Here is a 12,466-nt window from a genome sequence, read left to right on the forward strand (position 1 = left end):
CGGTTGGCAGAGTGACGTAACGTGGCGGGGGAGGCAGCCAAAAGGGATAATACCTAACTCATCCATATTTGTCAAGTTGGTAAAAATGACACAACCATCATAATCCTTTCTCAGGCACAAATTTTAATGTATGCCAGCCTTGGGCGGCTGACTGATCTTGGGGAAAGCGGTGTAGGTAGAAAGTGAGCAGGATTTCCCAAGGATTTCCACCGAGTGCTGACGGTTCGGTGTGAAGAAGGTCGCTCTGGCAGCTGCTGGAAATCTTTACCTTTCCCCTTTGAGGAAGAAGAAGAAAAGGTTGCTTGAAAAGGGACCAACCCCTTCTGTATTATGCAGGCAGGATCGAAGGCAGGACCATCAGAGACCGCACTCTCCAAAAGTAGTTTCCGTTCGAGGAGCAGCGTTTTTAAGCCTTCGTCGTCGTCGTCGTCTTGGCACAGGAAATGTAAAGCCAGTTACGGTAGTGGATCAAAGCAAGGATCTTGATAGGAGGATGATGGGTGTGTTCATGAGAGTGTGTGTGATAGATTGAATCCTGTCAAGGTAGGGTGAGCTCAGGTATAGCGGAACGCTCAAGATTATTGCTGGAAGATTCAGTTTCAGTTTTGAGAGATTTTAGAGTGACGTGGTGATAAATGATGAACTCACAATCACAGTCGATTTCACAATTATAAAAAAAATGTTTTGCTTCATTCTTGTTTTCATTTTGTGGCGTTTAGCCCCAAAATCCCCTGCTCAAATCTATACCATTGTTGCAGTTGCTAAGCACTTGTTCCCATTTTCCATTCCCCCCCCCCCCCCCTCTACTTTGCAAGACATCGCAAGACCTTCTCGCAATACTGCTGGTATCATCACTATTTCTTCCTTTTCTGCATCCCCTGGCAGGACCGATTGAGTAGAAAAATCAACTAAAGGAATCCTGCTAACTCAAGGCCTCGGCTCGGAGCTTTCAGCCATCTTTCAAGCGGAAAATCGGTTACTCAAACACACATGTGGGCATGTTTTCATTGAGGGTCATATTATAAAGTCTTCCTGACATGATGGAGGGGGCGGGTTGAGCAGCAAAGATGTTTCGCTGAAAATCGAGAAAAGTAGCTTACCGGGAAATTGATCAAAGGATTTGAGCTTTTTTTATGCATCATAGATGAAATCAATTCAGTGGAAATTGTACACAGAGATTAAGTTCTTTGTAATGCAATTACGACAATGTCAGCAGATGATTCTGCGGCGACTTTTTCGTTTGGATTAAATTGAAAATTTAATTATTCCAAATTAAATTTAAAAGCTCCCCAATTTAACCCAGCAGCAACGCAAAAAAAAAATAATCGAAACTCTTTCACACTCAACTTCCAAACAGCAGATTTAAGCCAGTCGATTGAATTTCAATCGGCAAACTTTTTGCAATCGGCCCCTCCCCCCTTTTCCGCCCCAAATTTCCCAAACCCCAATATCTCGGTAAACGATCGCATCGCCCCGATGCTGGAGGTGGTGGCAAGGCATCACTTAACCATGAAACGTTCCAACTTTCCAAGTTCAAAGACTGAACCGAAGAACAATCGGTGTGGAAAATGCAAGAATTTCCCACCACATTTTCGACGACAAAAGCGAATCCAAGTGTGAATCGCTCAAGTTTGCTACAATTTTCTTCCTCGGAGAGAACCCTTTTTTTTTGCAAGGAAGGAAATAAATCGCTCAGAAGGAGAAGGAGGACTTCTTCGGGATGACCAACGAGGACGCTTTTGTGGATTTTCAACTAAAGATGGGAAGCTGGTGGTGTGATGTGTGTCGGAAGTCAAAGAGCGGAAATTCGAACCGTATTTGGTTGGAGTGTTTTTTTTTCTCCAGTCTACTCTTGCAAGGATTACACACTTTGTGGAGCAAACTGTAACACAGGCATGAGCTTTAGGGGGAAACGGAACTGTTCGATTTTCTAGGTCAATGTTGAGTTACGTAATGGTGTGTCTTTGGATGAGACGATTGTTGGGAAATTGAACTTTAATGTTACTTAAATTATTATTTGAAAAATGGACTTGATTTCAAAGATCGTTACAATTATTACCTCATTTCACCTTTGCCTTCATAACAATCGCAAAAGAATAAAAAAATTATGAACTAATAAATCTTAATATTTTAATTGCTTTTTTTTTTTTGAAGTCTTAACATTTCGCTAGCTTATTGAATATTTTATATCATATAATGTTATTGTAATATTATTATAAGGTTAAGTGAATTTTCACGATTTCGCAAGATCAAAAATTCGCAGATTAAAATTCGAGAAATTTTGAAATTTTCGTGAAATCCCGTGAATTTGAACATTTTCTCAAATCATCGCATAAAAATAACATCGTTTTATCAATATTTCATTGATAAATCCTGAAGTAAAAACATTATTAATTTCAATTACCTTATTATATATTTTTTTCAATATTTAGTCTCATTTTATTTATTGGTTTCATAGTTCCAGTAGGAATTACAAATTTTTAGCGTAAAAAAGCAATAATCCTTAAAATCCATGATTTTTTTTAATTAATTTTATAATTTCAAAAGAATTGTTAAAGAACTATTTTTGGAGCGAGTTGTGGCGCTACACCCAAAATTCAGAGTCGTGAGAATCGTTCCCTCAAAATTTATTGAGGGCTCAGTACCAAAATCGAAAGAATAATGCTACCAACTCACACCATCATAACAAATGTGTTCATTCGTTAATTGAAACAATAAATCTTCAACAAGTGTCATACATCGACATCTGACCACTCCTTATTCACCAAGCTGTGGTAGCCGAGACAGTTAAGTCATTGGGTTAGTCTGTCAAAGGTCTCTGGTTCGATTCTCGTAGTCGACACTTTTGGTTTTTTGTTTGACGGATGAACTTTTTTTTGCAAATGAACCTCGAGAGAATAATTTTTTCGCCCATCTCAAGCTGTGTTCTCTGTGTCCGTGAATGGCACCACTATTCTCTTGACTCGAGGCCATTGTTCTCTCGAACGTTGCTCCCCAGTTTTGGGTGCATAACCACGGCAAGTAGTGTCCAGGGCATTTGTGGAAATACAGTGTCCCATCCTCGAGGGTCCCGGAGCACCAAAACTTCTTAGCTGGTGGCTCCCAACGATTTATTGCTCCTACAAACAGGAACGTGAGCGGGGGATCCCCACGTTTCTTCCTCCCCTGTCGATTCAGAAATGTGTTGTTTTTTGAACATTCGTGCTCAAACTCGATCCAATTCAAAGAATCATCTTTGCGGTAAACTTTACGCAGTTGGCCTGGCCGCTTTAACGTTTGTGATGTTTCAAAGCAATTTATTGCATTGGGCACTGCAATTGTTAATAATGACAAGAGGATGCTAGGCGTTAATCAACATAAGGCATTTTCAAGGATGCCCTCGAAAGACTGGCTGCGCTAGGGTTAGATTAGATTAGATTAGATTAGATTAGATTAGAATTGTTACAGAACTATTTTTGCTTGGTTTTTAATTAAATTGAATGGAGAAGGAGATGAAAATTTTTGCAAACATTTTCACTGGCCGAAATGTTGCAGTAATTCCAGTTGAATTAATGTTTTCGGCGAGACAATACAATTAAATCTTGTTTTGATTTGGATCAAATAAAATGATTGAAAAAAGGGGTTCAGAGGAAAAGAAATATTAAAAAAATAACTCATAAAAAAATGAACTATAGAATGGTTTCTTTTATCGATTAAGTATCTTCGGCAAAGTTGTAGGCTTATCTTATTTGTTTTATATAATTTTCAGCTGCCCAAAATAGAAAAGATTTATGGATGAATAAAAAAATAAGGTCTAAGAGAACTTCTTGGTTTTGAATACATCAAATGATGATAAATATAATTTTCGCAAACAGAAAGTTATATGCCGGGACCGTTGTGTAGGGGTAAGCGTGGTTGCCTCTCACCCAGTCGGCCTGGGTTCGATCCCAGACGGTCCCGGTGGCATTTTTCGAGACGAGATTTGTCTGATCACGCCTTCCGTCGGAAGGGAAGTAAATGTTGGTCCCGGTCTAACCTAGAGTTTAGGTCGTTAGCTCATTCCAGGTGTAGGAGTCGTCTCCCTGTGTCCTGTCTCGGTGGAGTCGCTGGTAGGCAGTTGGACTCACAATCCAAAGGTCGTCAGTTTGAATCCCGGGGTGGATGGAAGCTTAGGTGTAAAAAGAGGTTTGCAATTGCCTCAACAATCAAGCCTTCGAAAACCTAGTTTCGAGTAGGAATCTCGCAATCGAGAACGCCAAGGCAATGCTGTAGAGCGAATAATTTGATTTGATTTTTTTATATGCGTTCAAACGACTGTAAAAGTTACATATTTAGTAAAATAATGAGAAAATTTTGGCCTGTTAATTTTATTTTTTATTTTTTTTATGAACAATCTCAAGCATTTTTGATATTGGATTTTCATAGGTAGGTCGAATACCAATGCAAAAAAGCTTTGTTTACCAATGGCTCTTACGTTTTTTTGAAAACTAATCCGAGGTTTGTTTATTGAGGGTTGAAAATACAAAAAAAAAATATTTTAAGTTCTAAGTTTACTTTAGAATCTTTGTTCAAGTTTAAAAATTCATTCTACAGAAAATTAAGGAATGCAAAATCTTAATTTCATTCTTCAAAATTTAGTCAGGTTTGAAGGAATGCAAAACTCATTGAATTTATTTGTTGCAACAGTTTTTTTTTTTTTTTTTTTTTAAAGAATTGTCACAATTAATAGAATAAACTCATAGAAATTATATAACAAAAAATAAAAACAATTAAGCAAAATGTAAAATTTAAAAATCACACAAATTAAAAAAAACATATTCTTGCTTTTAACAGTCAAATCTGAATACAGTCCAAACCCGATTATCCAAAGGCCTCGAGAAAATTTCAGTTCTAATAATCGAAACTTCGGAATCAGGAAAACATGTGTTTTCGTTGCCTAATTTTTGATTGTTGATCAATTTTAAAATCCAAGATAGCGGCCAATATGGCGGTGACAAAATATTGAAAAAATGCATTTTATTATTTAATATACAACCAACTATTCAAATAAGACTAAAATGGGGTCGCAGAACTTGAATTTGATGCTTAAATCTAGAAAAAAATAAAACAAAAAAAATATTTTTCTGTTTGTGATTCGATTATTCGAAGTCCCATACAAACCTTCGGATAATCGAACTTTGGATAATCGGAAACTTCGGCTTCGGATAATCGAGTCTGAATCGTAGTTGATTGCGTATTTTTTCAATGTATTATTACCGCCACTAAGGCCACAATCTTTATTCGAATGTCTGAAGATTCGATTATTCGATGTGAATTTTTTCCAAGGCCTTCGGATACTCGAGTCTGCACTATAACCTGAAAAAATGCACAATAGCAAAAATTTTATTTCAAGGTGAATCACATGGACGTGTCTTAGTAAAATTTAGTTTAATAGAAGTTGTTAAATTAAAATCTTTATAGACAAATCGTCAGCTGTGTGCTATCTTGTGACATAGACCATTTTGGTCGAGAACGAGTTATTGATGACGTTTTGTTATACTTAACAAACACTACAAGATGCTTTAACCCGATTATGGATACTCGCTTCCGTTTCCTGGATATCGCAATACATACTTGTGACATAGACCAATTTATCATCAACATGATCGTGCACACTTGTGACACGTCATACATGTTGTTGGAAAATGTGGAAATTTTGTCTTGTTTTTCACAAATTTATGTTGATACACATTTTCTGAAGGCAATGCAATCCTTTGTTTATGAAAATATACTGATTAAGTCGGATAAACTATTGATTTAAGCCTATTTTAGTTTGTATGGGAATTCTGTGCACACTTGTGACACGTAGTACAATTTTACTTTCGAAACACACTTGTGACACGTGCTTTTCAGATTTTTGATTACATAATTTACTGTATCTTTTAACTGGTGTAACCAAATTAGTTGAAACTTGGAGCGTTTGTTAAACGATAGTATACGAACCGATTGCTTCAAAAAGTTTGGCTCTATCATTCATATTTTTGAAAATATTTATCATCAAACTTTAAAAATCGATTTTCTCGAAAAGTACTAAATGGTCGTTGTCACAAGAGAGCTGACGAAATGTTGATTTGACTGAATTCAGGTGAATAATTTAAGAGCGAGTTTGAAACGGGCTTTGAAGTTTGAGGTCGAAAAAACATAAAAAATCTTAAAATTGCTCGCATTTCCGTAAAACTTCATCAATTCCAACTCTCTTAGATGCATTCGAAAGGTCTTTTGAAGCCCTTTAAAATGTGCCATAGACATCCAGGATTGGTTTGACTTTTTCTCTTAGCTTTTGCAAATTACTGCCAAAAATTGATTTTTTTAAAACCTTAATATCTTTTTCCAACAGCCTCCAACACCCATACTCCCATAGGTCAAAAGATAGGTAATTTCATGCACTATAAGCCTATGGTATTAACTTTTTGGCCAATCGCAGTTTTTCTCATAGTTTTTCAATTTTTCTATAACAAACATTTTACAACGTTAGTTTTTGCCCTGTAGGCCAAGAAGACGGCACTTTTTGGTCTCAATTTTGTCATATTCGGAATCCTCGGACAATTTCACGTAAGTTAGAAGTATTGGAGTTGTGAATTTGATTGGAAAAAATGCCATTTAGAATGAATTAAAATATTTTTTAACAATTTGTCGGATTAGGGGTGAAACGGGTATTCGCCTACTTAATACAGCATTTGACGTATTGATCACAGGGTAAATAAGATCTATTTCTTTTTCCAAAAATGTTTTATTTATTTATTTTTTAAATCAAAATTACAACTCCAATACTTCTAACTTACGTGAAATTGTCCGAGGATTCCGAATACGACAAAATTGAGGCCAAAAAGTGCCGTCTTCTTGGCCTACAGGGCAAAAACTAACGTTTTAAAATGTTTGTTATAGAAAAATTGAAAAACTATGAGAAAAACTGCGATTGGCCAAAAAGTTAATACCGTAGGCTTATAATGCATGAAATTACCTATCTTTTGACCTATGGGAGTATGGGTGTTGGAGGCTGTTGGAAAAAGATATTAAGGTTTTAAAAAAATCAATTTTTGGCAGTAATTTGCAAAAGCTAAGAGAAAAAGTCAAACCAATCCTGGATGTCTATGGCACATTTTGAAGTGTTTCAAAAGACCTTTAGAATGCATCTAAGAGAGTTGGAATTGATGAAGTTTTACGGAAATGCGAGCAATTTTAAGATTTTTTATGTTTTTTCGACCTCAAACTTCAAAGCCCGTTTTACCCCACTTCCCTGTGTCGTAGAGGGCTCATATTTGGCATGAGTTCATCTCATGTATAGACAAACAAACGCTGAAAGTTTCATCCAAATCGGAGCACCTCGATACGACCTGTTACACATTGGTGAAAAACTCGCTCTTAATGCACAAGATTATGCTTTTTGCATATAAACATGCACAATGTGCATACATACATACATACTTAGCATAGGCGACGAAAATATAGTTTTACTTATTGAGATTTGTTGACAATACTACAGCGCTTTTGAAACAGTTTCGAAAATGATAATTTGTATATTTTTTCACGGTATGAATCATTTTTTTAATTCACCTAAACATTAGATCCCATTGTTTTATTTAAGGTAATGTTCCTCCCACCAGAACCTCATCGCCGTAATGGTGGTTCCATTTCATTTGCCGCGGTAATCACCGGAAACCATTTCGCGCTTAAAGCCTGACGACCTTGATCCTTCATGTACAACACACCACCGGTTCCCATTTTCATTCTCGAAACGGAAGCCTCGGCCAAAACGCCCCTCTCCTGTACCGCACATAACGTATAATTTTCTTCCTTTTTTGCAAATCCTTGCTTTATTAATGTAAAATAATGCCACCCACCAAAGTCAGCCCGAAGCCAGGCACAATGTTTGGGGGTGACATTGGCTTTGCTTGGGGTTTTCTTTTTTGCTCCTTCAAAAATTGCCATGTGTGGTAGTGGCACACGTACATTCGTTCGTACAAATTTTCCTCTCTTTTCGAGAAAAGCGCTTCCGGCTGTGACAATTTTCCTCCTAGTTTAGCGCTGCCTGCTACTGCAGAAGACGGTTCGGACAGGGTGGTGACATGAAGTCAACTCATTTCTTCACTATTTTAAAGGATTTTTTTATTTTTAGACAAAATAGATTTTTTTTCAACGAATTTCAAATAGAATTTTTGCTTTGAAATTAGGTGCCACCCTGTCGAAGAATGGCTTAGACCGTCATTGTTGTTGCCTAGCTTCCAGGCGCAGCCCAAGCTGCCATCGTCAGTGTGGCTCTACTTTACATACTACACAAGGCACTGGAAAAGCTTTGTACCACCACCGCCACGTCACAGGCTTTAGAGCGGTGCCCAAAGTTTTCCTCCTCCCGGAAGCTGCTGGCTGCCTGCTTGTTACCAAAATGACTGCGCCAAAAAATCGTGACTTGGGTGACGTACGAAGGCCCCATTCCGGGGCTGCCAAATTGACGTTGTTTGATTATTTTTGATTAGTTCGCTTCTGGGAGAAAATTATTATTTCGATATTCGGGGACAGCAGAACGAAGACAAAACTGGAATACAAAACAGCAGTGTGTGTGTGTGTGTGCAATGCCACACACTACTTACTCTCCTGGAAAAGCCACTTTGGCACATAAACCGAAGCCATTCCGGGCTGAACCAGTCATAAAATTTCTAGGCCATATGCTAATGCGATAGCATTTTACCTCCCTCCCCTCCAGCTTCAAAAAACTAGAAAGTCCTGCAAAGCCAAGAAAAGAGAACTTGAGAGGAGGGGTCTCTGAACTTGAAGCCCCTCGTGGCAAGAAGCGTAGTAAAAAAGCATCTGTTTTGCATACAGCAGCAGCAGCAGCAGCCAGCTCGCATTTATCTGAAGATCGTAAAAATTTAGAGCAAACTTGCGGAGCCAGAAAAGGCGTGTTCCTGGGAATGATTACAGGCGTCGTCAGGGTAGATCATCCAAAAGCCCCCTTTTGAAATGTGCAGTGTAGTTTGGAAATTTCTTCGGTTATGGTTGGAAAATTGGTTTTATATTTCAGGTCAGGCTTAAACTACCGGTAAAACACTTCTAGGGGTTTTTTTTCGAAAAGGTCCTATAAACTATTAAAACTATTAAAAAAAACTCTAGACTTGTCCTCGTAAGAAAGTGTTACGACGTTGACACCAATTACGTATTTCAGCTTGAAAGTCGAGTGAAAAGTTGCAATCAGAATTCCAAAATTGGGTGAATACTGAGAGATTACAAGAAAACCTAATTATTCCTGTTTTCTTTAAAATTCCATGAAATAGTCATTAAGGTCTGACTTAATGACTTTAGAAAGAAAATTTTGAAAATTTGAGGCAATATACTTCATATTTCAGTCATCATCAACCATTGATCCCAGAATTCCATAGTTTCCTTTTTTCGGTTAAATCATATTCTGTATTTCATGCATCACCTTTAACCAAATACTTCTTCGGCACTGCAGGATTTCAATTCAAACCATAAATTATCAACGGGCGACAATGCGTCTGTTTCATGTTCCAATAACGCTGCAGAGTTGCAAACAAATGTTCTCGACGTAGTAATACCAGCGTCTCTTGTGAATATTTAATCACCTAGTATGATGCTGTGATATGTGCTATCTCAGAACACTAAGGAAAGGAACACTGACTGGCATGCGAACGCACACATCAGCAAGGATAACAACATCACAGCCAGTTAAAAATTGAGAATCCTTCTTCCTGCTCGTGACACATGTTGCAACTCACTGATAGAAGCAGATTTTATCAGCAAACTTGATTGATAGTATGCAGCTATGCTTTAATCGAATCCAAATAACGAAACCATTCAAATCATCCAATTTATTCCACCAGAAAATCAACCCACTTCACACATCACCCAAAAAAAACCCGCCGTTGATGCAGTGAAACAATTGAGTTATTCGAATAACGACGTAAATCCACACCACACACCAGCAAACCAGCTTCAATTTTCAGCGCATCAACGGCGGATCATTCGTCCTTTCGTGTTACCCGAGCACACGACAGCGAAAAGGATCCAATTTGGCTTCCTCGACACGACACGTAGCGCAAAGGAAGCTCAGCTAGAGGTACGTAATGCTTGTTTATTCCTCGAGAAACAAAATGCTGTAAGGAGGAGTACCTACACTGTATTTTTTTTTTTTTGTGAGATTTTCCTCGTTAGAATGTGGAAATTGCACTCACCGTGATGCATTTTGTGCCATCAGAAAATGTACTTTCTCACCGACTGGAAAGTTCGTTGACGAAGTTGAATGATTTGTTGTGAGGAATTTGATGAAGTGTGAGATTCGGTGAACAGTTAGGAGTCATGTATTTTGATTTTAATTATTACCGTAGTAATTTTTTAGCTTTCTGTTTTTTTTTTTTTTTTTGACATATATTCCCTATGTCCCAAAAAGCCCTTATTGAGAAAATGGGAATGAGAACGGAATTTCCGATCAATTTGGTATCTTCGTCAAAGTTGTAGGTACACACAAAACACCCATCCGATTTTTTATTTAACTTTTTATTATTGAAAAATTGATTGCTGAAATCCGTTTTTTTTCTATTTGGCGACTTGGCATATTTTTTTGGTAGAAGATATCAATCTAGCTTTGTTTATAAAATTTTCACGAAATTTCTTCTACAATTTGTTTCGAATTGTATCCTGCACGTGTTGATACTTTTTGGACGAGGATAATTCCTTGTAAAGTAATGAAAATCATCATTAATCAATTATTGTTAAACAAGAAGTCAATGAGTGCTTCACAAAATCATATATCTTTTCGTCGCCGTCATGCTATTTTGTCGTACGTGCATTTTGGGCCAAATTGAGTTAAGAACACCATTTTGTGCATCTCACAATGCCACATCTTTTGACCTTCACAGATCCCCAAAATTCGATTTCAATCCTAAGATATTCAATGAAAACCAAAAAAGCTCCGAAAATTTTTGTCACTTTACATATGGAAGTAGTTTCAATCTTGTCGTGCTATCTTGTCACTCCCAGAAAATTGATGTAAGTGCGACAAAAGGCCAAAGGGATGTCAGGTCAGGATGCGTTTGACACACGTACAAGCTAGACTACCGTAAACATTTGTGATTATAACTCGGGACTCCAGCAACCAATATCAACCAAACTTCGGGACAATGCACAGAATGGTCAGTAAAACAAAACGTGTTTGTTATTGTTTACATTGCGTGCTCTCGTTTTTGTTTATTCAAGGTCAAACATTCAAACGCGTTTTTCTCGGAATGTCAAAATGGCGGGTGCGACAAGATTGCACGACGACGTCGTTTTGAGACAAATTAGGTTTAGATCAAAATAACTTCAAGACCTTCAAGAAGGGTAAAACCGGCATAATTATGGCATAGTATGCTGATTTTTTATGGTGGAAAAATTCGTAAAAGTGAACTAAACTAAAATTTTCTTTGAAAATGATTGATGGATTCACCTTAAGGGGGATACTTAATCCACCTTTAGGTGGTTGGTGCCTTCCTCACATTCATAAAGTCAATACATTCAGTAAAAATAGCAACATTCCCTGAACATGTTTAACAAATCAATTTTATTACTGATTTCTTTTGATAGGGTTCGTAGGGAGATCGATCGTAGTAACCGGTGCTGACGTATGGAAAACTTTTTCACTCCGCGTCATTTTTGCCTTTTTTTCCTTTTATAAAATTCTTATGTGAAAATGCAAAAAAAAGTACTGAGCCGTTGAAAATTGTTTAATTTAAGAAGGATTTTTTGTGTTGAAAGAGAATTCTGATTCTTGTTGTCGTTGAAAGTGAATTTTTCGAATCTGCCAAGAAGCAGGAAGTGAGTGAAAAGTAAGTGGAAGGGTTAACCTAGCTGGAGCCGTTCCCAGAGTGGAACTGATCATGGATGCCAAGGCGGATAAATGAACATTTATGGAGGATGCTGTTTCAAGAGACTGTGATGGAGTCTGGATGTGAAATTCGGTGATATTTGTATTTTTCATTGGTGACACAGTGCTCTCATTTTATTATTATTTATTGTTTAAATGTACCCCGAACAACTTTCTGTTGTATGCAAAAAGTTCACATTATCTTGTTGAAAATATTCTTCTACAGATTCAACACCAGCGAAGCATCCGGATATATTTGATATTCGGTGCTAAGGAACACTTCCACTTCATCCGATCGGCCTGTTTTTTTTTGTCAAAGAAACTGGGATCTGACGATCGGGACCCCACCTGGCTGTGTCTTTTGAAGATTTGCTTGGTGAGAGCTTTCCATCATTATTTGCTAATTGACTATATTCCCATTTATTATAACATAATATTATAAATTGAATAACCCTCCTACCCTTTTCCCACTTTCCCATTTCCCAATCCCTATTTCCCCAACCCCATTTTCCCCATTTCCACTTCCCCCTTAAAAATATAAATAATTGCCAATTTACTCTAAAACACCACACCCAACTTATTCGGAGCGTTTGG

This window comes from Culex pipiens, chromosome 2 (assembly GCF_016801865.2).
Source record: "Culex pipiens pallens isolate TS chromosome 2, TS_CPP_V2, whole genome shotgun sequence".
NCBI lineage: Eukaryota > Metazoa > Arthropoda > Insecta > Diptera > Culicidae > Culex > Culex pipiens.